The 26,953-nt window shown below is 46.2% G+C and overlaps 1 pseudogene; it reads left to right on the top strand.

Moving 5' to 3' along the window:
* Positions 1–651: 651 nt before the first annotated feature.
* Positions 652–26,953, top strand: part of LOC132818896 (immunoglobulin kappa light chain-like) — a 107,932-nt pseudogene continuing 81,630 nt past the window's right edge.

The following is a 26,953-nucleotide window of genomic DNA, read 5'->3' as shown; positions in this document are numbered from 1 at the left end:
CCTACCCTTTGAGTGAAGAAATGTTTCCTCATCTCAGTCGAAAATGGTCTACCCTGTATCCCTCTGAGACTGGGTCCCCTGATTCCAGACTTCCCAGCCAGGGGAAACCTCCTCCCTGCCCAGCCCTGTTAGAATTTTATACATCTCAATCAGATGTATAAAATCTGATTCCCTCTCATCCTTCTGAACTTGAGTGAGTCCAGGCCCAGTCAAATTGGAGTGAGAGGAGAATTGAGGAGAAATGTTTTCACCCAGAGGGTGGTGGGAGTCTGGAACTCACTGCCTGAAAGGCTGGTTGAGTCACAAACTCTCGTGACATTGGAGCATTGTTTAGATATTCCCTTGTGTTGCTGTAACCTCCAGGGTAACGGGCCAAGAGCTGGAGGATGGGATTAGTGTCATCAGATCTTTGTTTACTCACATTGGCGTCATTCAATGTTGTTCACATCAATGATTCTCTGAGAGAGAGAGAGAGAGAGAGAGAGAGAGAGAGAGAGGAAGTGTGAGGGGCTGACGTGGCTCTCTCTGCCTGATGCCATTTACATACTGAGGAACACCCAGTCAGGCTCTCTCAGGCTGCAGCTTTATAAAGCAGAGCCCAGTGAAGGGAGAGTTTATCAGGAACCAGGCACAGGGACAGGAGCACACACCATGATTTCACACATCCAGCTGATCTGGCCCCTGGCATTCTGTGTCGCAGGTACAAATCTCTCTCCTTCCACCTTGAATCTTTAGCTGCTCTCCATTTCACTCCAATTCCACTGACTTGTGATTGAAGGGAAAATGCTGAAACCAGAGGAATGCTCAGTGTCTCCAAAAATCTCTCATTTGACCGGCTCTTTCTGTGACAGTTCTGACTTGACTGTGTTTCTCTCTGACCCCTCAGGTATCAGTGGGGACATCATCATGACCCAGTCTCCCCCGGTGCTGTCAGTGGGACTGGGCCAGACTGCAACCATCACCTGTACGGCCAGTCAAAGCATTAGCAGCTACCTTGCTTGGTACCAGCAGTGAGAAGGTCAGAAACCCTCTCTCCTGATCTATGATGCAGCAACTCGATTCACAGGAGTCTCGGATCGATTCACCGGCAGTGGATCAGGGACCAGTTTCACCTTGACAATCAGCAACGTTCAGAATGAGGATGTCGCTGACTATTACTGTCAGCAGTATAGTAGCAGCCTTTACAGTGATACAGTGCCATACAAAAACCTCAACACGCACAACACCACCTCCTGTACTGACACATCCAACAGTTATATGAAATGTATAATAATGGACAGACAGTTCCACCTCCTGCACTGACACATCCACAGTTATATATAAAGTAAATTGAGCAAATTACCCCATGCTGGGATTGTCACTGTCCACTACACACTCCAGTCTATGTGGTGTCCACCGCTCACTGAAGGCCTCAAGTTTCCCTCTTACACTCCATGGCCGCATGTGAAGAACAGTTGCAAGATTTAACAATGAAAACTAAATTTCACAAACCCCCGAGAGTAGCTGGACACAACCCAGGGAGACAGAGAGAGAAAGACATATGAATGAAGGAGAGACAGAGAGGGGTAGGGAGTGAATGAGATTGACCAAGAATAGACAGAGACAGAGAGAGACAGGGAGAGGTTGAGAGTGACGGGGGAAACAGAGAGCAGAGGTTTTTGTACAGCCTCTGCACTGGGAGCTCTCACATATTCGGTAAAGGAACCAAACTCAGACTGAGCAAGTAAACCTCAATTGTCCGTTATTAACCCTGTCAATACTGAAATACACTTTCTAAAACACAAATGCTGAATTGTTGAAGGTGTTAGTGGGGAACTGCAGTGAATGAAATGGTTGATTGAGGAGCACTGTGTCGAACAGGGTGTCCAGCTGTATTTCTGTCGTCCTATTGCCCCCTTTAAGCAGCAAGATATAAGTCAGTCAGTTTTACTCACTGTGTGGAGGAGCTCTGTCCATTTGCAGCCTGTGGTCCCATTCCTGCAGCATGGAGTGAAATCAGTGAGTAGCCTCCTGCCAGTCTCAGTGTGACGGACACGGGCAGATTTTGATGTGAGCTCTGGCTCCCTGTCCCAGTCTCTGATCTCACTGACCTCAGCAGCAGCAGCAGCAACAGCAGCACAGTGAGACACTGAGCTCCCACCTCCCCCAGCTTTAACTCTGCTCAATCACACAATCACAGAATTGTTACAGTGTACAAGGTGTCCATTCTGTCTGGACCGGCTCTCTGAATGAGCAATTCTCGGAGTATCATTCTCCTGCCTTCTCCCTGTCACCCTGCACATTGCTCCTTTTCAAATAACAGTCTCATTCCCTTCGGAATGTTTTAATTGAAGCTGCCTCCACCACACTCTCAGGCAGTGCATTCCACACCTTAACCACTCACTGGCCAAAAATGTTGTTCCCCATCTCACCTTTGTTCCTTTTCCCAATTGCTTTCAATCTGTGGTCTCTTGGTCTGAATCCTTTCTCACTTGAGAACATTTTCTCCCTATTTACTCTCTCCAGGCCCTTCCTGACTCTGAATTCCTTGAACAAATCTCCTCTCAGCCTTCTCCAAAGAAGACAGTCCCAAATTCTCCGATCAAACTTCATAACTGATGTTCCTCATCCCTGGAATGATCTTTGGGAACAATTTTTGCCATTGCTACAAAACATTCGCCTCCTTCCAGAATTCTTCACATTATCTATGTCCCTCATGATTTTCCAAACCTCTACAAGGTCACTCCTCAGAACCTTCCGCTTCAGGGTAAGAAGTCTCAGCTTTTCCAGCCGCTCATAATCATGGAGTCATACCGCGTGGAAACAAACCTTTCAGTCCAACTTGTCCATGCTAACCAAATATCCTAAACTGACCTCATCCCATTTGCCAGCATTTGGCTGACACCTCTCAAAACCCAACCTATTCATGTACCCATCCCAATGTGTTTTAAATGCTGTAACTGTATCTGCCTCCAACGTTTTCTCTAGCAGCTCGATCCAGACACATACCACCGTCTGTGTGACAAGTCACCGCTTGGGTCCCTTTTGAATCTTTTGCCTCTCACCTTAAACTTATGTCCTCTTGTTTTGGAATCCCTTTCCCACGGAAAAGACCTTGGATATACACCCAGTCCATGCCCCTCATGGTTTTATAAACACCTATAACGTCACCCCGAGGCCTTAGATGCTGCAGGGAATATAGCCCCAGTTTCTTCAGCCTTTCCCTGTCGCTCAAACCCTCCAAATCCTGGCCACATCCTTGTAAATATTTTCTGCAGCTTTTTAAGTTTAACAACATCCTTCCTATCTCAGGATGATCAGGATTGTTCACATCATTCCCAAAGTGGCCTCACCAATCTCCTGTACTGCTGCAACATAATGTTCCAACTCCAGTACTCAATGCAGTGATGAACAAAAGCAAGCAAACCAAACACCTTCTTCATCACCCTGTCTACCTGTGACCCCACTTTCAAGGAATAAGGTACCTGCATCTTCACCCCTAGGTCTGTTATTCAGTAACACTCCACAGGGCCCTCCCATTAGCTGTATAACTCCTGCCCTGGTTTGCCTTTCCAAAATGCAACATCTCACATTTATCTAAACTGAACTCCATTTGCCACTCTTCTGCCCATTGCCCCATCTGATCAAGGTCCCGCTGTACCCTGAGATAATCTTCTTCACAATCCACTGTCCCACCAATTTTGGTGTCATTTACAAACTTACCGTAACTCCTATATTCACATCCAAATCATTTCTTTAAATGATGTAAAGCATTTGTGGACTCAGCACCAATCCTTGCGGCACACAGCTATTCACAGATCTCCAGTCTGAAAAGCAACCTTTTACCACCACTCTCTGTCTCCTATCTTCAAGCCAATTTTTTTTACTCCAATGGCTCGCTCCCCCTGGACCCCATGTGGTCTAACCTCACTAACCAGTCTATCATGTGGAACCTTGTCAAACACTTTACTCTGAAATCCATATTGACAATGTCTACTGTTCTGTCTTCATCAATCCTTTTTGTCACCTCCTGAATCAAATTCATGAGACGTGATTTCCTATGCACAAAGCCACACTGATTATCCAAACGGTGTAAATCCTGTCCCACAGAATCCACTCCAACATCTTACCCAGCACTGACATCAGGCTCACTGGTCTATAGTTCCCTCACTTTTCCTTACAGCCATTCTGAAATAATGGCATAATCTTAGCCAACCTCTCTGTTTCTCCAGTACCTAATCCATGGTTGCCGATGATACTTATATCTCAGCAAGGGTCCCAAAAATCTCTTCCCCAGTTTGCCACAATGATCAGGTCCTCGAGTTTATCTACCTCTATGTGTTTTAAGATTGTTTGCATCTCCTCATTTGTATGTGGTCTCTTTTCAAGACATCACTATTTTTCCAAATTCCTTAGCTTTCCCCACAATATATACTGACCTAAAATATTTGTTCAGGATCTCACCCATCTCTTGTGTCTTACCAAAATACAGCACTCACCTTTATCTGAATTAAACTCCATCTGCCATTCCTCAGCCCACTGGCCCAGTTGGTCAAGATTTCATTGTATTCTTAGACAACCTTCTTCACTGCCAATGATTAGATTAGATTCTCCATAGCTTGGAAACAGGCCCTTCGGCCCTACAAGTCCATACTGATCCTCCGAAGAGTAACCCACCCAGACCCACTTCCCTCTCAGTAATGCATAGAACACTATGGACAATTTAGCCTGGCCAATTCACCTGACCTGCACATCTTTGGACTGTGGGAGGAAACCAGAGCACCCGGAGGAAAAACACGCAGACACAGGGAGAATGTGCAAACTCCACACAGACAGTCACCCAGACTGGAATCGAACCTGGGACCCTGGTACTATGAGGCTGCAGTGCTAACCACTGAGCCAATATGCTGACCCGACCCCCCTCCTCCCCCCCACACCCACAAACCCGAGCCACCACTAAGCCACCAATGCCACCTGAAAATTCACCTAAACACACTCTTGCCACTCTGGTCACTATATTCAGAAATTAAAGACACCCCCCCCCCCCCCGCCCATTTATAACGCCTCTATCATATTTGCAGATCTCTGTAAATTCCTAGCATTTGTTATCCTCCACATTCTTCCCATTGGGTGGTGAGTTATTGTCTGCTCTGAGGATTCTGTGGTCCTTGGTGTTCCTCTCTGATATTAGCCCCTGGCTCCCACACCCCTGCCAAGTTAGTTTAAACCCTCTCTACCAGTAGTAAACCACCTCACAAAAATCTAAAGCCCTCCCTCATGGATCCTCTTTCCAACCCAGCAATCACCTGTGTTCACCTCCTGATTCTATTCTCACTTGTGTGGGGTGCTGAAAATGTGTTAGTGGAAAAGTGCAGCAGGTCAGGCAGCATCCAAGGAGCAGGAGAGTCGACGTTTCGGGCCTGAGCCCTTCTTCACTTGCGTGGGGCACTGGGAGTAATCTGGAGATTCCTACTTTTGAGTTCCTGCTACTAATTAGCAGCAGGAACTCAAAAGTAGGAAGCTCCCAGATTACTTAAAAGTAGGAAGCTCCAAAACTTCTGACTGCAGGACCACATCCCTTTTCTCCCTCTGTCACTGGGACTGATGTGGACCACGAACTGCTGCCTGTTCCCCCTCTCCCCTCAGGGTGCTCTGCAGCCGCTCAGTGATATCCTTGACCCTGGCACCAGGGAGACAACACACCATCCTGGATTCCCATCTGCAGCTGCAGAAACACCTATCGACTGCCTTCAATCTCGAATCTCCTCTCACTATCACTCTTCCAGTCTTCCTTGTGCCCCCCTGTACAGCTGAGCCCCCCATGGTGCCATGGACCTGGCTCTGGCTGCACTCCCCAGATGAACCATCATTCTCATCAGGATTCTGAACTGAATCCTGGTTGGAGAGTAGGATGTCTGGGGACTCCTATACTAGCTGCCTGGTCCTTTTGGACTGTCTGCTGCTCCCCCATTCCCTCTCTCCCTGCATACTCTGAAGCTGCAGAGTGACCACATCTAGAAACGTTTCTCCACGGTGCTCTCAGCCTCACGGACGCTCCGCACTGACACCAGCTGCTGCTCAAGCTCCAAAACCCAGAGCTCCAGCTGCTGTCATTGACCACACTTCCTGTACTCATGGTATTCCAGGACCGGGGAAACATTCTGAAATTCCCACATGGATGCACACTCTCTCCACTCTTGGATTATCTCTATGCAGAGTTCTGATGACAAACAGCTCCAGCAGGGCTCACAGTCCAGTAGGTTCAGTGTTCCAGGGTTTTGGAGAAACTCTCCAGAAGACTTTAAGAAATAGGAGCAGAAATCGGCCATTCAGCCCATTGAATCTGCTCTGCCATTTGATCTTGGCAGATGTGCTTCTCAACCCCAGTCTCCTGCCTACTCCACAGGAACTTTCCATCCCCTTAACAATCATGAACCTATCTATCTCTGTCTTAAATACACTCAGTGACTTGGCCTCCACTGCCCTCTGTAACAATGAGTTCCACAGATTCACCACCCTCCGGCTGAACAAATTCCTCCTCATCTCAGCTGGAAAGGGTCGGCCCTTCATTCTGATGCTGTGCTTTGGTTACCTCGTCTCTCCTATATTTGGAAACATCTTCTCCCCATCCACTCTATCCAGGTCTATCTGTATTCTGCAAATTTCAATAAGATCCCTCCTCATCCTTCTGTACTCCATTGAGTACAGACCCAGAGTCCTTAACCATGCCTCATATGACAAGCCCTCCATCCCCAGGATCATTCTTGTAAACCCCTCCAATGCCAGCACATTGTTTCTTAGAATATGGGTCCTAAATCTGCTCACAATATTCCAAATTCAGTCTGATCAGAGCCTTACACAGCCTCAGCAGTACATCTCTGCTCTTGTATTCTGGCACTATTGAAATGAATGCTAATATTTCATTTGCCTTCCCAAGCACAGACTGTACCTGCCTGTTAACCTTAAGAAAATCCTGAATGAGGTTTGTGCTTTAGATTTCCAAAGGCTTTCCTCATTTAGAAAATACCTCCACACCCTGACTCCATTGATTCCTGAAAGATCATCAAAAATGTCTCCACAATCTCCTCAGTGATCTCCTTCAGAACACACTGGTGTAATTCATCCAGTCTGGGTGAGTAATCCACACTCAGACATTTCAGCATCCCCAGTACCTCCTCCTGAGTAATGGCCACTGCACTCACCTCTGCCCCCTGACAGTCTTGAAGTACTGGGACACTGCTGGTGTTTTCCATTGTGCAGACTGATGTAATGTATGGATTCAATTCCTCTGCTTTTTCTTCATTTCCTATTATTCTTTTTCCAATGTCTATTTCTGCCTCTCTCTTCCTTTTTATATATCTGATGAAACTCTTGCAATCTTCTTTTATATTACTGGCTCACTTTCCCCCACATTTCACCTTCCGTACCCTAATTATTATTTTTTTTTAGTTATCCTCTACAGGTTTTAAAGACTTCCTAATCCTCTGGCCTCCCACTATTTTCCACCACATTGTGTGCTTTTTCTTTTGCTTTTATTCTGTCCTTGACCTCCCTCATCAGCCATGGTTACATTGTCCTCCCCTTAGTGTGTTTCTTCTTTTTTGGGATGAATTCCTACTCTGCTTCCTGAATTACCCCCAGAAACTCTGTTGTTTGCTGCCACACCATCTTACCTGCTCGGTTCCCCTTCCAATCAACTCTGGCCAGCTCCTTCCTCACGTCTCTGTCGTTCCCTTTACTCAATTGAAATACTGTTCCATCTGATTGCAGCTTCTCCCTCTCAAACTACAGGGGGATTTCTATCATATTATGGTCACTTATCCATACGGATACTTTCACCTTCAGCTCACTGACCAAGTTTGCCTCATTACACATCACTGAATCCAGAACTGCCTGTTCCAAACCGCAAGCTGTTTCAAAAACCATCTCATAGACATTCCATGAAAACTTTTTGTTGAGACGTGCTACCCAATCCACCTCTCCATTTTTTAAATGGATTTTCTGTCTCCTGATTGATTTCCTTCCCCACCCCCTGATTACTGCTTGGAGACCTGAACTTGCATCAGATTCTTTATTTCTTGGGTTCCTCAACTCTTCCCACACAGATTCTACACCTTCTGACTGTATCTTTCTTGCTATTGATTTAAAGTCATTTCTTACTAACAAGGCAACTCCTGTCCCTCTGCTCTTCTGCCTGTCTTTTTGATAGGATATGGATCCTTGGATATTTAGTTCCCAACCCGGATCCCCTTACAGCCATGTACCTGTGATACCCACAACATTGTACCTGCCAGTTTCAATCTGCACTACAAGCTTATTGTGTATATCTTGTGTATTTAAGTACAACACCCTCAGTACTACATTGACTGCCCTCCTTCTCATCAGTGTTCCTCTTATCTGCTGTGCTTGACATTTGATTCCTGATCCCTTCCATGCTCTCAGTCCTATTACATCTTCTAGAATCTTTGCTGACCTCTCCTGAGCCCTCCTCCACTTTAACTAGTTTTAATTACTTGGAAACTCAATTTACCTCGATTTGGGGCATCACTTTGTTTCCCTGACTCGGAATGCTTCGTGCATTTAGACACAAAATTTTTAAGTTTGATTTATTATTGATTTTCCCTGCACTTTTATGGTTCCTTTGATATTCAAAAATTCTATCCCTTCCTTTTATTTACTTGGAACAATCAATCCCATCACTAACCAGCAATCCTACCTTCTCCTTTATCTTCCATTTTCTCATTTTCCATTCAACTGAACCAAATTACTTTCTCTTTGGGTTGTGTTCAGGACAATATTTATCATTGAACCAAAATCGTGAAGAATGCTCTTTGATCTCATTGCTTCCAGTGGGATCTTGCTGTGTAGAAATTGGTTGCCCCTTTCCTGAAATTGCAACAGTGACTGGTTTTCAAGCAAAATGTAACTGTCTTTTGGAGAGTCTGAGGTGCTGAGGGCTTAACTGAAACACAATTAGAGTCATGGAGATGTACAGCACAGAAACAGACTCGTCGATCTGACTCATCCATGCCAACCACAGAGACATAGAGTCATAGTGTCAGAGAGATGTACAGCACAGAAATAGATCCTTCTGTGTAACTCGTCCATGCCGACCAGATAACCTAAATTAATCTAGTCCCATTTGTCAGTATTTGGCCCATATCCTTCTAAACCCTTCCTATTCATATACTCACCCAAATGCCTTTTAAATGTTATCATACCAGCCTCCACCACTTCCTCTGGCAGCTCATTCCAAAAATGTACCACTCTCTGCTGGAAAACATTATGCCTTAGTTCCTGTTTAAATCATTCTCCTGATACTTTCCACCTATGCCCTCTAGTTCTGGACTCCTTCACTCTGACCAAAATATCTTCTCTGTTCACTTGATCGATGTCCCTCATTATGTTAGAAACCTCGATATGGTCACCCCTCAGCCTCCAGTGATACAGCGAAAATAGCCTCAGCCTATTCAGCTTATCCTGATCACTCAAACCCTCCAACTTGGCAACATCCTTGGAAATCTTTTCTGAACCATTTTAAGGTTCCCAACATTTTTCCAACAGCAGGGAGGCCAGAATGCCACAGATTATTCCAAAAGGGGCCAAACTAATGTCCTGTACAGGTGCATCAGCTCCCAACTCCAATACTCAATGCATTGCCCAATAAAGGAAAGCATGCCAAATGACTTCGTCACCCCCCTACCTACCTGCAACTCCACTTTCAAGGAACTAATCTTTTTTGGGATGAACTGGGAGTCTTTCAGTTGTGATTTTTCTAATCACCCTGTTCAGAAACAAACTTCTTGCTTTCACGCTTAACTAAAAATAAGATAAAGGAGGTAATGATTTAATGGTACTATTGCTGAGCTGTTCATCCAGAGATCCAGATTAATGTTCTGGGGGCCAGGGTTAGAATCCTGCCACAGCAGATGGTGGAATGTGAATTCAATAAAAAAATCTGCATTTAAGTGTCCAATGATGACCATGAAACAATTGTTGATTGTCAGGAAGAAGCCACCTGATTCCCTGATGTCCTTTAGGGAAGGAACCTGCCATCCTTACAATGTGACTCCAGACCCACAGCAATGTGGTTGACTCTAAACTGCCCTCTGGGTGATTAGGGATGGGCAATAAATGCTGATCCTATCAGTGACACTCACATCCCAAGAAGCAATTTAAACAATGCCTGTTCTTTTCTGGGGTTTGTTAGGTATTGGCTACAAATGTTCAAACATTTTATCAATGAATATTCTGAGAGTTGAAATCCCTCCATATGGCAGGGATTAAAACTGTTTCTCTTATCTTTCAGGCCGTGAGAACTCTCAGCCCAAGCTGACCCTGCTACCCCCTCCCCAGAGCAGGTCAATGCCAAGTGCTCTGCCACCCTGGTGTGCCTTGCCAATCACTTCTATCCCGATGAGCTGGAGGTGCAGTGGAAGAAGGACGGTGCAGTCATTTTGGACGGGGTTCAGACCAGCAACTACCTGCGAGCTTCGGACAGCACTTACAGTGTCAGCAGCCTTGCTGACCCTCTCTGGGTCTGACTGGGAGTCTGACGCTCGCTTCTCCTGTGCCCTCACCCACGTGACCCTCCCCTCTCCCCTCAGCAAGAGCATCAGGAGATCAGAATGTGTGTAGAGTGTTGGAGACAGTCCACAGAGGAGACACAACTTTAAATAGAACAGGGCTGAGCTGGCAGGACAAAGGTCATTGCCAGCACTGAATTTCAACTCTCTTCCTTCTCAGGACTGGCTCAGAGACATTTCTGAGGTTCAGGGGTTATGATAGGTCATTGGGACACTGTAGATAGAGCTTTATGCTATGTCAAACCCCATGCTGTCCCTGTTCTGGGAGTGTTTGATGGGGACAGAGTTGACTTGTGATGCCAAGTAAAATCTCTTGAAGTTGCTGAAGACTGTCAGCTGTACAAAACAATGTGAACCTCAGAAGTCTCTGTTTCAGTAAACCAGATCTCCTTCCTGCTTAGCTGTCAGTTCCAATTTAAGGTTTTGTCACTGTTTGAAGGGAAAGGATTCTCATGTTATTGAGAAAATCTCCACAAGTGTTTGCCTCAAGCTCCAATGTGGCTGTGAATTTGAGCAGCTTCCTCTGTCTGGGCTGTTAATTGTAGTTTTTTTCTGTCAATGTTAATCTGGAAAAGGGAATAAAGATGAAGAAGTTTAAGTCTCTGTGTCTGTGTGCTTTGGAGATTGACGACTCCATTGAGCTGATTGGCTGCATTTCAGCATGGCATTGTCACAATTGGCTAATTGGCTTGTCAATCAATGACACATCTTTGTAGAGGATACTGAGAGCCAATCATCAATCACTTTCAAATGATCCCTTTGATCTGGAATCATTGGAGGTTACAAGATTCCAAACAGTTTTCCATCAATGACAACCTGGACCATCTCTGACACCTCCCTCCCCTTCCTGGACCACTCCATCTCCATTAATGATGACCGACTTGACACTGACATTTTTTACAAACCTACCGGCACCGAGAATTTCACCTACTTCCCAACCTACCTCTTGCAAAAAAGCCATCCTGTATTCCCAATTCCTCTGCCTCCGCCATATTTGCTCCCAGGAGGACCACTTCCATCACAGAACACATCAGATGGCCTTCTTCTTGAGAGACGGCAATTTCCCTTCCCACGTGGTCAAAGATGCCCTCCAACGCATCTCATCCACATCCCACCCCTCTGCCCTCAAACCCCACCCCTCCTACCGTAACAAGGACAGAACCCCCCCTTCCATCTTCCACCCTACCAAACTTCGCATAAACCACATCATCCAACGACATTTTCGCCACCTGCAAACCACCAGGGATATATTTCCCTCCCCACCCATTCCTGCTTTCCACAAAGACCGTTCCGTCCGTGACTACTTGGTCAAGTCCACGTCCCCCAACAACCCACCCTCCCTTCCTGACACGCGCCCCTGCCACCGCAGGAATTGCAAAACCTCTGCCCACACCTCCTCCCTCACCTCCATCTAAGGCCCCAAAAGAGCCTTCCATATCCATCAAATTTTTACCAGCACATCCTCCAATATCATTTACTGTATCTGTTGCACCTGATGCGGTTTCCTCTATATTGGGGAGACTGGACACCTCCTTGCAGAGCTCTTTAGTGAACATCTCCGGGACAACCACACCAATCAACCCCACTGCCCTGTGACCCAACATTTCAACTCCCCCTCCCACTCTGCCAAGGACATGCAGGTCCTAGGCCTCCTCCACCGCCGCTCCCTCATCACCCGACGCCTAGAGGAAGAGCACCTCATCTTCCGCCTCGGAACACTTCAATCCCATGGCATCAATCTGAATTTCACCAGCTTCCTCATTTCTTCTTCCCCCCGCCTCACCCCAGCTCCAACCTTCCAGCCTCAGCACCATCCTCATGACCTGTCCTACCTGCTTATTTTCCTTTCCACCTATCCACTCTACCCTCATCTCTGACCTATCACCTCCATCCCACCCCCATTCACCTATTGTACTTGATTCTACTTTCTCCCCAACCCCCACTCATTTATCTCTCCACTCTGCAGGCACCCTGCTTCTATATCTGATGAAGGGCTTTTGCCCGAAACATTGATTTTCCTGCTACTGGGATGCTGCCTGACCTGCTGTGCTTTTCCAGCACCAATCTGATCTCGCCTCTGGTTTCCAGTCCTTGTTTTTACCTAGAAACAGAAAGCTGTTAGGACTCAATAATTACAATCTTAGGCATTCCCTCTTCACTCTGTGGTCCAGGCTCAGGTGCTGGGATTGCACTCTGCACTCTTTGCTGCATCCTGTGTTGTCCCTGAAGTGATCTTAGGTCAATCACTGACAGTGCAGGCTGCGTGTCCCTCTGAGTGTGAGTGTACTACATAATGCTGCCTGTAGGTGTCACTCTGAGTGTGGGTGTGTTATTCAGAGAGACACCTACAGGCAGCATGGAGCATGTTACTCAGTGCTGCCTGACTCTCTGTGTGTGTTACTCAGTGTTGCCTGTAGGTGTCTGTGTGTGTGTTTGTGTGTGTGTGTGTGTGTATCTGTGTTATTCTGCACTGGCTGTAGGCAGTGCAATGATTTGGAGATGCTGGTGTTGGACTGGGGTGTACAAAGTTAAAAATCACACAACACCAGGTTATAGTCCAATAGGATTAATTGGAAGCACACTAGCTTTCGGAGCGCCGCTCCTTCATCAAGGGAGTGTCCTCCACAACCACCTGATGATGAAGTGGCGCTCCGAAAGCGAGTGTGCTTCCAATTAATCCTATTGGACTATAACCTGGTGTTGTGTGATTTTTAACTCTGTATCTCAATGAGTGTGAGTATGTTACTCTGTGCTGCCTGTCGGTGTCTCTGAGGTATTTGTCTCTGAGTGATGGGGGGAGAATGGCCTTTGTGATGGGGATTGAAGATTAGGCTTTAATGTTGTCAAATCTCGAAAGAAAAACACCTCAGTCTGAGATGGCAGCTCATTGAGGTGGCCAAGGTTAAAAATCACACAACACCAGGTTATAGTCCAACAGGTTTCTTTGGAAGTACAAGCTTTCGGAGCATTGCTCCTTCATCAGGCAGCTAATGGGGCAGGATCATAGTTCACAGAATTTACAGTGAAATTGAGATGGCAGCTGAGAAAGGTGAATACTGAGAGTATATTCTCAGTAAGGGAGGGATTTCAGAGGCAGTGCACACTGTGCTCCCTAATGTGCTCCCAATTACAAGGGGATTTTCTGGAGCTGGAATCATTGCAGTAGTGGCTGTCTGCTCAGCCAATGCTGACTAGCCATAGTCGTATTTCAATGGTCAATAAGCTCTAAACTAGATGCAGTAATATTACCTTACAGGGAGGAGAGCAGTGAGTGAGGTTGAATTCTTGCAGCCCCAAGAGGGATTGCAGTGGATTAATGAAGGGTGCTACCACCATGAAGGTGCCACCTTCACTCCCCCTGCCTCAGCTGTGGTGACCTTCAGGTTAAACACACCACCAGTCATCTCTGTCTGTAATGAGCAAGTGGGACGATGCTCCTCTGGGATGATGTCCACTTTCCTGGTGCTGGAGGGAAGGAGAAAGTGAAGACTGCAGATGGTGGAGATCAGGGTCAAGAGTGTGTTGATGGGAAACCGCAGCCGGTCAGGCAGCATCTGAGGAGCAGGATAATCAATGCTTTTGGCATAAGCTCTTCATTAGGAATGGAAGGAAGGCCAACCTCTCCCAAAGGCAGCAACAGGCTGGGTCAAAGGGGCATCAAGAGTAAGCATGGGGAGGTTGAGGGTGACAGAAGGAGGGGGTTGGTTGGCAGGTTGTTATTCAGAGTCAGGTCCCAGAGTATCAGTCCTTCTGACACTCCCCTTTTTATCTGTCAGCCGGGGCTCCCTGATTGGACAAGGTTAACAGCCCATCAAGGAACTTATATTTTATTGAAAAAAAAACATTTATTGAACAAGGAGCACAAGAGCTAAACGAGACAAGATAAAATGAATGGTTTCATTATGAACATCACAAATGAGATTTGGGAAATAAGATGTTCATTCTGGGTGATGGGAATCTGGAATGGACTGTCACAGACTCCACAGTGTGGAAACAGGCCATTTGGCCCAACAAGCCAACACCAACCCTCTGAAGACAGACTCCCTGAGACTCATTCCCCTACCCTTTTACTCAACAATTCCCCTGACTGACAGATTCTTGATCACTGTGGCAATTTTAGAATGGCCAATTCACATAACCTGCTCATCTTTGGATTGTGGGAGGGAACTGGAGCACACGGAGGAAACCCACACAGACACAGGGGGAGCGTGCAAACTCCACAAAGACAGTCACCTCAGACTGGAATCGAACCCAGGTCCTTGGTGCTGTGAGGCAGTAGTGCTAACCACTGAGCCACCATACTGTACATGAAAGAACAGGAGCTTTTATTAAACTCTTTGAGCCTGACGTGATATGAATTATAAACACACAACCCTCTGCCAGGGAAGGTAGTGAAGGCTTGAAACCTTACAACATTTAAATATCATAACATGCAAGGATTTGGGATAAGTGCAGGAACTTGGGATTAGAGTCCCTTTAGCAGTAGTTATGCCAGGGCAGACTCAATGGGCCAAAGGGCCTTTTCTGTGCTGTATCAATCTACGCTCCAAGCTGAGAGGGTGGTACAGGTTAATGGTGACTATATTAGACAGTTCCAAGATGGCAAATCAATGATCAAGGGTCAGAGGAAATGGCTCAACCTTCAGTGAAGGCCCAAGTAAGTGCTTGGGAGGAGGGTCAAGGTCATTGGAGACTGAGCGAGAGCACAGGGTGCTGCCTGGCATCTCCAGGGATTGTTGTGAGGCATGTGGTGACAAGAGGGGAGTGTGTAGGGAGGAAGTGCAGTTTCAGTTGAAATGCAACCTTTGTCGGTAACAGCATGATCTTCAGCACCAGGGGGTGTCCCTGACTGTGTCAGGCTCACTGGCTGCTCTCTGTGTGATTCCACACAGCCACCAATGTGGTCACAACGCAAGATATTGCTCTTGTCTACACTACTGTCTACACCACCATCTGCAACTACCGTTTGGACCTTCTGTCTACAACACCATCTGCTCCCACCATCTGCACCCTCGGTCTGCACCACCGTCTGTACCCACTATCTGCACCCAGTATCCACAGCCACTGTCTAGTCCCTCTGTTTGCACCCACCATCTACACCCACTGTCTACACTGCTGTCTGCACCCTCCATCTACACCTCCCATCTTTCTGCTGCTGTAAAATAGTATCCAATGATTCCATTGAGATTACTGCACCTGAAGCCCGAATTCTAGAACTGGCAATGATTGTCTTCTAACTCTGACCTACAAAGCCTGTGTTCCATGTAATGGAAAATTAACAAAATTAACATTTACTCTGAAATCCATTTACTCTGAAACCTGAAAGACAGTGCTTGACCAAAATTAAAACTCTCTGACACTTTGCTGAAGTATGCAGTCGAGGGACAGCTTCTCTCTGAGGAACTTTGTAAATATTCAACAAGAGAAAAATATAAGAACAGTCTGTCCACAACAAGGGAATGAAAAGAATAACAACTCAAATCTTCACAGTCTTTGTCCTTGAGAGTGTGATAAGAAACAGGATAAGGAGAATATCTGAATTATGCTCAGGCCCCTTGCACAAGGCATTTTTGTCAAGTGCATGTGGTCCCCCTGCAATGCAGAGGTTAAAAAAAATTAATAAAGCTCTTTTTGGTTGCTCTTGCTAATAGCTAAGTCGAGTCAATTTAATTTCCACGACATTCCACAATGGGCTGAGTAATATTAATGACTGAATGCTATTTGATTTCTGTGATGGCAGGACTGACGTATAAGAAGAGGTTGAGTTGGTGAGGATTGTGTTCACTGGAGGTTAGAAGGATGAAGGAAGGGAATCTTGGAGACAGCTGTAAAATTGGAACAGGATGTGAGACAAGTCAAATGGAGTAAGGATGTTCCCAATGGTGGGGAAGTCCAGAACCAGGTTCATAGTTTAAGGTTAAGAGGTAAACTCTATAGGACAGAGATGAGGAAAAATGTCTTCACCCAGAGAGTGGTGAGCCTGTGGAATTCTCTGTCACAGAAAGTGGTTGAGGCCAAAACATTATGTTTTCAAGAAGGAGGTAGAGACAGCTCTTGTGGCGAAGGAACCAAGGCATACGGGGTAGGGAGGGATTACAGTAATGTGCTCCATGATCAGCCACAATCATATTGAGAGGCAGAGCAGGCTGGAGGGGCCGATGGCCTACTCCTGCTCCTATCCTCTATGTTTCTACATTGCGTAAAATAGATTGCCAGGTGGAGGGCACTCTGTCAGATGGGTAAGTATCCATTCACAGATACCCCCCACACCACTCCCCTTCCATTTTAATTGGGTCCACTCCCTCTCTTCCTATGTCTTTGTTATCTGACCAGTGACCACACCTCCCCTTCACCACCCCGGCAGGGAGCTGTGCTTATAACCCATCCTTTGTTTTAATTTGCTAACTGGGTGATGTGGCGGTGGGGCTTTCAAAAACAGGAATCCCTTGAGCTGATTTTGTTGTGTGCCTCCCTCAATATGGGCGACACAGCACTGCTGCCTCACAGAGCCAGGGAGCCAGGTTCGAGAGTCACACAGCACAGAAATAGGCCCTTCGGCCCACCAAGTCTATGCCAACCACCACACACTAAACTACACTAATCCCATTTACTCGCAGTTGTCTGGAGCCTACTGTCTCCTGGAAATAAAAGTGCTCTTCCAAATGTATTTTAAAGGTTGTGAGATTTTCAGCCTGCACCACCCTCTCAGGCAGCATGTTCCACATAGCTACCACACACTGGGTCAAAACATACTTTCTCCTTAATCTTATGACCCCTGGTCTTAAACAGGTCTGGGTGAGGAGCGGAGGCTGCAGAACAGTGTGAGAGGTCAGGAGTGGAGAGAGGGAGAACAGTGTGAGGGTGAGGAATGGAGGCTGGAGCAGGAAGATGCTTGTGTTCTGGAAAGCAGCACAAATAGGGAAGAGATCCAAGAGCTGGTGGGAATAGTCTCCATGCTTCCTAACAGTAGCTTTATGGTGGGAAAGAGAATAAATCAGGGGATAATGAGGGCCTGTAACAAAGGCTGCTCATTCATTACAAATGACTTTAATCCTCGTCGATTATTATAGTCAGATTTTTCTTTTTCATTCATTGACTGGATGAGGGTGTCACTGACTAGGACAGCATTTATTGCCCACCCCTAATTGCCCCAGAGGGCAGTTAACAGTCATCCACATTGCTGTGGGATTGGATTCTCATGTAGGCCAGACCAGGGAAGGATGGCAGTTCCTTCCCTAAAGGACGTTAGTAAACCAGATGGGTTTTCCTGACAAACAACAGGGATTCATGGTCATTGTTAGATTCTTAATTGCAGACTTTTTAATTGAATTTAAATTCCCCCGTCTGCCATGGTGGGATTTGAGCCTGTGTCCCCAGAACCATATCTGGGTCTCTGTGCATTAATCACAGAAGGTTAGTTTGTAGGTACAGCAAGTCATCGGGAAAGCTCATAGAGCATTATGGTGTGTTGTGAGGAGAAACTGAATGCAAGGCTTCATTGAAACAAGCAAGATCCTGAGGGGCCTTGACCGGGTGGATGTGGAAAGGATGTTTCCTCTTGTGGGAGAATCCAGAACTAGGGATCACAGTTTAAAATTAAGGGAGAGTCCAATCAAAACAGAGATTCAGAAACACGTTTTTCCTCTCAGACTTGTCAGTCTTTGGAATTCCCTTCCTTAAAAGGCAGTGGATGCAGAATTGAGAACCCATCCAGTGTGGAAACAGGCCCTTCAGCCCAACAAGTCCACACAAACCCTCCGAAGAGTAACTAATCCAGACCGATTTCCCGACCCTATATTTACCCTAGGAAGAGGTAGATAGATTCTTCATGACTGAAGGGATGGTACATTATCGGAGAATGTAGAGTTGATGTTAAAACCAGATCAACTACGATCTTATTGAATAGGGGAGCAGGTTCAAAGGGCCGAGTGGCCTACTTTTGTTCCTTGCCCATATGTTGCCTCACACACCTTCGCACAAGCAAAGACTGCCACTCGTATTTTCTACCTGCAGATTAAGCTGCTTGTGCAATAGGCCTCATCGGCACAGTGTTTGCTCCAGCCTTTCACTGTGAGGTGAAAGATAATGGTCCCATAATCAATCCATTAACTCTGTGAGTTGGTTTATTTAAAACAATAAAATAAATTACAAGTCATGAAACAGACATTACAGCAAGCAATAATAGGCAGCGCGATGGCTCAGTGGTTAGCACTGCTGCCTCACTGTGCCAGGGAACTGCCTCAGGTGGGTTTGTGTGGAGTCTGCACATTCTCCCTGTGTCTGCGTGGACTTTCCCTGGGTGCTCTGGTTTCCTCCCACAGTCTAAAGATCTGCAGTCTCGATAAATTGGCCATGCTAAATTGCCCAGAGTGTACAGCAATGTGCAGGCTTGGTGGAGTAGCCATTGGAACATACAGAGATAGGATAGGGGTCGAGATAGAATGACCTTCGGAGGGGAGGTATGGAGTCAATGGGCTGAATGGCCGACTTCCACACTATAGGGATTCTGTGTTACAAATGCAAGTTCCTTCTTTCCATTCTAGCCCTGAAGCATGTGGTTCTGTGTCATATCCACTCAAGAGATGGCAACCCTTTGAAGACAGGAGCAGCCCCTATTTTTTTGGAAAGTACTTCTTCCACTCTGTGTCCTTCACAGCCTTGTAGACAGCAACAATGAGATCGGGAAATAACCCAAAGCTATAATCTTCTGGGCTCTTCATTAAACTGTGGAACCTGAAAAGTACAATTAATGTCCAAGTCAATGAAGATATTTCTCAGCAATCCCTAAATGCTGAGGTTTAGTACTCAGCAGGCCCCAGGAGTCAAAATAACTGAGTAGATCATTGCTCTGAATTGCTCATAAATTACCCCTTCACATTTCTGGAGGCTTTGATCAGAAAGATTGCTTACCCCTCTCCAATATACAGCTTACAATCAGCTCCAACTCCCAACCATCCAGCTGAGAGCAGAGCCCTGTACAAACTAGAACCTGGTCAGTGGGAGCACTGTCACCTCTGTCTCATAAGCTTTGGGGAGTCTATTTTGATCATAGAGTCCTTCAGCACTGGAGGCTGTTCAGAGCATGTTCCCCAGACTGATCCCAGGGATGAAAGGGCTGTCCCATGAGGTGCAGTTAAAGAGCTTGGGCTTGTACTCACTGGAGTTCAAAAGAATGAGGAGGGATCTGGTGGAGGGATAGAAAATGTGAAAGAGGATTGATAAGGAGGACGTTGAATAGATGCTCCCCCTTGTGGGACAGTCTGGAACAAGAGGTCATCGATATGGAGTGAGAGGCTGTAGGTTCAGAACTGAGATGAGGAGAAACTACTTCTCCCAGAGGGTTGTGAATCTGTGAAACTCAATGCCCCAGAGTGCAGTGGAGGCAGAATCAATCAACAGGCTCAAGAACGATGTGTTTCTGATGAAAAGTGAGATAAAGAGCGATGGGGAGCAGGCAGGAGAGTGGAGTTGAGACCAGGATAAGATCAGCCACAGTCATGTTAAATGGCGGAGAGGGATCGAAGGGCTGAATTGCCTCCTCCTGCTCCTAATTCCTATGTTGAGCACACAGTCAAGGCTGACACTGCAAACTGAGGGAGCTGTTGTCTTTCAGTGAGATAAAAAACAGAGGTCCTGCCACAATCTATCGAACTGTACTATCTCCTCCAGTGACAAATGCTGGAATTTGAATTCAAATCACAAAGCAAGCCTCATTAATGGTGACCACGATAATGATCCCTGAATGCTGTCCAGCCTCAGCCTTACCCAGTCTGGACCTCATGTGACTCCAGCCCCACAGCAATCTGGTTAACTCTAAGGTGCCTTCTGAGAGGCCACAGCAAGGCCAGCAGTTCAAGGGCAATTAGTCTTGGGTAACAAATGCTGATCGATGCCAGTGACACCCACCTCCCAGAAAACAGAATGCAGCAGAGATTGGTGTCAGCCACAATTGTCAGATCAGACTCCCAATGAGATGGGGAGATGGTTAACAATGTATTCAGCTCAGTATGGAGCAGGTCCCCACTTGTTAGCACATCGTCGCTGATAAAATAAGTGAGAGAAAACAGAAAACTGAAGGCGAGAACACTCGAATGTGGGAATATCATCGAGAATTCAGGCAACTGAAGGAAGATATGAAGAACTGCAAAGGAAGACAAAAAGGAAGCAAGAGTTACAGAAAAGTGATTGAGAAAGAGACCTGCAAGGGGTCACAAGAATAACACAAATGTTTTACACAAAAATTAGAAAATCATGGGGCTCCGGTGCAATGTGAGCCCTTTAAAAACAATCTGGGAATTCCATGAATGAGACTCAGGGAATGGCTGATATTTACAATAATTAGTTATGTCAGTCTTCACAGTCAAGGAACGGGATAATGCAGCTTCCTTGCCAGGGAGGTCCTGCCACAATTGAAGACTGGAATTTGCAAAACTTGATACATGCCAGAAAACAGCATTGGAAAGCGAGCAGCTCTAAAGGCTGACAGATCTTCAGGACCTCAGGGGTTTAAAGGGAGGGGGAGGGGGGGAGAAGTTTCAGAGGCTTTTCCCGTTAGGTTCCAAAGCAGCAACCATTCCTTTAATTTGGAAAATGTCTTGCTGTAACTTCATGGGTTCAAGAAAGATGAGAGCGGGAACCAAGGAAATTTTATCCTGGTCAATCTAACATCTCTTTTGAGGGTTTCATTGGAATCTATAATTAACAGCCGAGAGAATGAACATGTAGAGAATTGGAAATAGCCCCCATAGATTTGTGATGGGTAGGTTCTGACTAATGAACCAAATGCATAAACTAAATAGTCGATAGGCCAGCAAGTTCAGAAGTACTTGATAATTTCCCGCAAAACAGTCTGCTGATCAAAATTAAAACCCATGGGATTGAAGATGAATGTTTGACTTGGTTTGGAGGCTGGTTTAGTGACAGACAACAGGGAAAGAAAGTGACATGTGGTGTTCCACAAGGAATCTGTGGTGAGGCCTTAACTACTTACTGTATGTAATAATGAGAATCAGTTCCACATTGACACAAAGACTGATGGAATAGTAAGCAGTGAGGATGGTCTTTTTGTTTAAAACTCACTCTGAGGACATCGGTGTTGCTATCTGGGCCAGCGTTTATTACACATTCTGTGTTGTCTTGTGAATCATGGAATCATCATACAGTGTAGAAGTTGGTCATTCAGCCCATCAAATCTACACCAACCCACCAAACAGCATCCCATCTGGACTGACTCCATTCCTGTACTGCAGCATTTCCTATGGCCAACCCACCCAGCCAACACATCCTTCGACACTATGTGCAATTTGGCATAGCTAATCCACCTAACCAACATATCTATGGACTGTGTGGAAGAAACCCACACAGGCATGGGGAAAATGTGCAACCTCCACACAGACAGTCATCCCAGGGTGAAATTGAACCCAAGTCCCTGGTGCTGTGAGGTAGCAGCACTGACCACTGAGCCACAATCCTACCCTTTGCAAGGTGGTGGTGAGCCGCCTTCTTGAACCACTGCAGTCCATGTGCTGTAGATACACCCACAATGCTCTTCGTGAAGGAATTTCAGGATTTTAATCCAGCGACACTGGAGGAACGGTAATACATTTTCAAATCAAGATTCTATGTGGATTGGAGGGGAACTTGTTTTTGGTCGTGTTTTGTGTCCTTCTACATGGAAATGATGTGGGTTTGGAAAGTGCTGTCTCAAGAGACTTGGTGTGAATTCCTGCAGTGCATCTTGTAGATGGTGCACACCGCTGTTACTGAGCATCAGTGGTGGAGGGAGTTTATGTTTATTGATGTGGTGCCAATCAAGCAGGCTGCTTTGTACTGGAAGATATCAAGCTTCTTGATCATTTTTGGAGCAGCACCCATCCAGGCAAGTGGGGAGTAACCCATCACAGTCCTATCCAGAACTTGACTGATCTTTTCTTAATTCATTTACTGGATTGGGCGTCACTTGCTATGTCAGCATTTATTGCCCAGAATCAAGTGGGGTGGCACAGCTTTATTGGTACAGGAACTATGAAAGCAACCACCCCAACACACACAAACGAAGTTGCATCAGGACATTATTCAAAAGGGCCACAACACACTGCAGCACACCAGAACTACAAAAAGAGGAAGAAGAACACCCATACAAGGTATTCACCAAAATCAGATACCTGCGCAATTTCATCAACAGATGCCTAAGGGAAAGACAATGAAATGAGGACATGCCACAACCCAAAGGACTGGCCACACTCCCATACATCAGGAGCATTTCTGAACTGACAACCAGACTGCTGCGACCACTAGGACTCAAAAGAGCACACAAACGAACAGCCACTCTCAGACAACAACTCACCAGGACAAAGGACCCGATACCCAGCATGAGCAAAACCAACGTAGTGTACAAAATCCCATGCAAGGACTGCACAAAACACTACATAGGACAAACAAGAAGACAGCTAACAACCCGCATTCATGAACACCAACTAGCCACGAAACGACACGACCAGCTATCCCTAGTAGCCATACACTCAGATGACAAACAACATGAATTTGATTGGGACAACACCACTATTATAGGGCAGGCCAAACAGAGAACAGCCAGGGAATTCCTAGAGGCATGGCACTCCTCCACAAATTCTATCAACAGACACATCGACCTAAACCCTATATACCGGCCACTGCAGCGAACAGCAACTGACAACCGGAAGCGGCAGATTCAAACCAGTATAAATGCCGGAGGAATCAGCACAGAAGCGCTTCACAGGAGGCTCCCAAGCACTGAAGATGTTGCCTAGAAAGGGGACGAAACGTTTGCAACAAAAACTCCCAGCTCGGCGAACAGAACCACAACAACAAGCACCCGAGCTACAAATCTTCTCACAAACTTTGAACTAGATTCTTAATCACAAGAGCCAAGTAATGTTCTGAGGGATCTGGGATCACCGTGGGGCAGCACGGTGGTACAGTGGTTAGCACTGCTGCCTCACAGCACCAGAATCCCAGGTTCGACTTTAGCCTCAGGTGACTGCCTTTTATGGAGTTTGCACATTCTCCCTGTGTCTGCATGGGTTTCCTCCGGGTGTTCCGGTCTCCTCCCACAGTCCAAAGATGTGCAGGTTAGGTGAATTGGTCACGCTAAATTGCCCATAGTCAGGGGTAAATATGGGGAATGAGTGTGGGTGGGTTACTCTTCGGAGGGTCGGTGTGGACTTGTTCAATGGAAGGGCCTGTTTACATACTGCAGGGAATCTAATCTAAATCCTGGCAATGTATGGAGTGGAATTTTAAATCCAAAAAGACTCTGGAGTTAAGAGTCTAATGACGACCATTGTTGGGGGAGAACCCCATCGGGCCCACTAATGTCCATCAGATTGCTGTCCTTGCCCATCCTGACTGACATATGACTCCAGACCCATAGCAACACAGAATCATAGAATCCCTACGGTATGGAAGAAGGCCATTCAGCCCATCAAGTACAAGCAGCATTTCACCCAGAACCAGCCCTCTCTCCTAACCCTACACTTCGATGGCCAATCCAGCTAACCTGCACATCTCTGGACTGAGAGAAGAAACTGAGGCACCCGGAGGAAACCCATTCAGACTCAGGGAGAACATACAAATTCAACACAGACAGTTGCCTGAAGGTGGAATCAAACCCAGGACCCTGGCGCTGTGAGGCAGTGATGCCAGCCACTGTGCCACCCATTCCTCATCTCTGATCAAAATGTCTAACCCCTTATTCCCAGACTGGGACTCTGCTTTAGAATCCCCAGGTAAGGGTTCACCCTTTCAAAATCTACCCTGTCAGGGCCCTGGAGAATTTTAAATGTTTCAGTGACATCTCATCCCAGCCTTCTGAATTCTAGGGAATCCTGACCCAGTCCCCTCTCTCAATCATTAGACAATTCCTCAGCCCGTCACATGAACTGGGCTGGGTTTGATCATCTCAGTTAGAGTTTCAAGGAGGGAAGGAGAAAGAAAGACTCTTTCTGCTTTGAATCGATGCTAAAAACTGAAAAAGCAGGAAAATATTGTCACTAAGTATTGTTCACATACTCTTACTTTACATCGAAGTGCTGGGTGAGGTTTCTTATGAATTTCAGGCCGTCACTGGTGGTGTCCTTATATTCTTTATTCTTGCCTTGTCTCTTGTTCATGTCATTTAGGAGAACGGAGTCAACCGAGAAGGAAATGAACAGCAGAGTTTGTTTTCTCTGTTGATTAAATTCTCCTTGTTTGCTCCCCTGAGCACCTGAATAAGGGGCGAAGCTTGTGTCTTATAATAAACCAATTGGATTATAACCTGGTGTCGTATGATTTTTGACCATGTCCTCTGATCACATTCAGATTATTCCCACAAGCACTGCATGTTCTTGCTTCTCCAGGTCAGCAGGTGGCGATCTTGACAATGGATTTGACAATGGTCTCCATCAGAGAGGACCCACCAATCAGGGACAGAGACCAGAGATTACAGGCCATGCTCTTGCTCCCCAGTCCCAGACCCGAGCACAACGGGCCCCCTGGAGTCCCGGGTACCGGTTGTTGCAAATAGTGCAACTGTTCCTTCTGATTTTTCCCAACTTCACCAGGTCTCCACAATCATTGAGATTCGTTAAATGCAACCTTTGCCAATGAAAGACCCTGACTGATGGGAAACAGACTGAAATGGGTCAATAATACAGTTTTGGGGAGTTACAGACACAGATTGCCAAGTGGAAATCAGATGCTGTGGCTCTAACAGAGATCGGGCGGGACTAGGGATTCCTGGATACAAGGTGTTCAGTAAAGATAGGAAAGAAGGAAAACTGCAGGAAGTGGTGGGATTGTTCTGGAGCCAGACAGGACTGACCAACATTAGGCCCTGAGATATGATGTAGATGAAGGGTGGACTGTGCCGGGCTTTAACTCACTGATACCGGAGTAAAACAGGAATTATCTATTTCACAAGAGAGTGAATGGAACTAACAAACCAGGTGCATGTGAAACATCCACCCCATCCCTGAGAGAGGGGGACAAGAACAGGGACATTCTCAGACAGAAAGGTTGCTAAAAATGGTATCACCCCGAGAGTGAAGGGTGGGGTAGGGATAGTGACAGCGACACTCCCCCAGAGAGTGGGGAAAGTAACATTGACACATTTAAAACTCTATTATCACAAACAAGAATTCAAACAGCCACCCACTCCGTCATACGGTGTTGAAGATGCACTGTCCTCATCAAAACATGTTTGCAAACCTCTTCACAACACGTAAGGGCAGAGAAACATTGAAAACTGTATTATCACGAGTGAGGGTCCATTTAAAACTTGGTCCATGATGTTAAATGTTCTCAGCCGTAAACAACACTGGTGTGTTGATGTCATTATCTTATTAAACAATATTAAAACCTCAGCCAAACATTTTCCTGCAGACAGTGTATTTAAAATATCAAGAGGCTTTCCCCATTGTTGGTTTGATCAGTGACGTAGCAAGGAAGCAGCAGCTGCCCCATGAACTCCAACAAAAGAATGAGAACAGGCTCTTCATACGGAGCTGGCTCCCGAGAATCCAATTCAACAGCAGGGACCAAAGAACAAGGAACAATAGATGTGTGAGGCAATAGATAAAAGAAATGCTCGAGGCAAATATTTCACACAAAGGGAGTTGAGTGCCTGGAACACACTGTCAGAGGAAGGGGTGGAAGCAGACACAATAGAAGTATTCAAGAAATACCTGCTCTAATGCATGAATAGGTAGGGAATAGAGGAATATGAATCCTGTAGGTGAAGACAGTTTCAGTATGGAAGGGCAAAATGTATCAGCACAGGGTTGGAGGGCCGAAGGGCCTGTTCCTGTGCTGTATTAAATTCCCCCGCCCCTTGAACCTCTGTTCCCCAATAATTGACCCCTCCACCCTGGGGGAAAAAAAGCCTCATATTCTCCACTCTACATATCCCATTCACAACTTTATAAACTTCGATCAGGACATGGAACATAGAACAATACAGCACAGAACAGGCCCTTCGGCCCACCATGTTGTGCCGAACATTTGTCCTAGCTTAAGCACCTATCCATGTACCCATCCAATTGTCGCTTAATGGTCACCAATGATTCTGACTCTGCCACTCCCACAGGCTGCGCATTCCATGCCCTCACCACTCTCTGGGTAAATAACCGACCCCTGACATCCCCCTATACTTTCCACCCTTCACCTTAAATTTATTTCCTCTTGTAACACTCTGTTGTACCCAGGGAAAAAGTCTCTGACTGTCTACTCTATCTATTCCCCAATCATCTTATAAACCTCTATCAAGTCATCCCCCATCCTTCACCGTTCCAATGAGAAAAGGCCTAGCATTCTCAACCTTTCCTCGTACGACCTTTTCTCCATTCCAGGCAACATCCGGGTAAATCTCC

This window comes from Hemiscyllium ocellatum, chromosome 9, assembly GCF_020745735.1.
Source record: "Hemiscyllium ocellatum isolate sHemOce1 chromosome 9, sHemOce1.pat.X.cur, whole genome shotgun sequence".
Lineage (NCBI taxonomy): Eukaryota > Metazoa > Chordata > Chondrichthyes > Orectolobiformes > Hemiscylliidae > Hemiscyllium > Hemiscyllium ocellatum.
The sequence above is the reverse complement of the archived record's forward strand: the minus strand, read 5'-3'. Positions and strand labels throughout refer to the sequence as shown.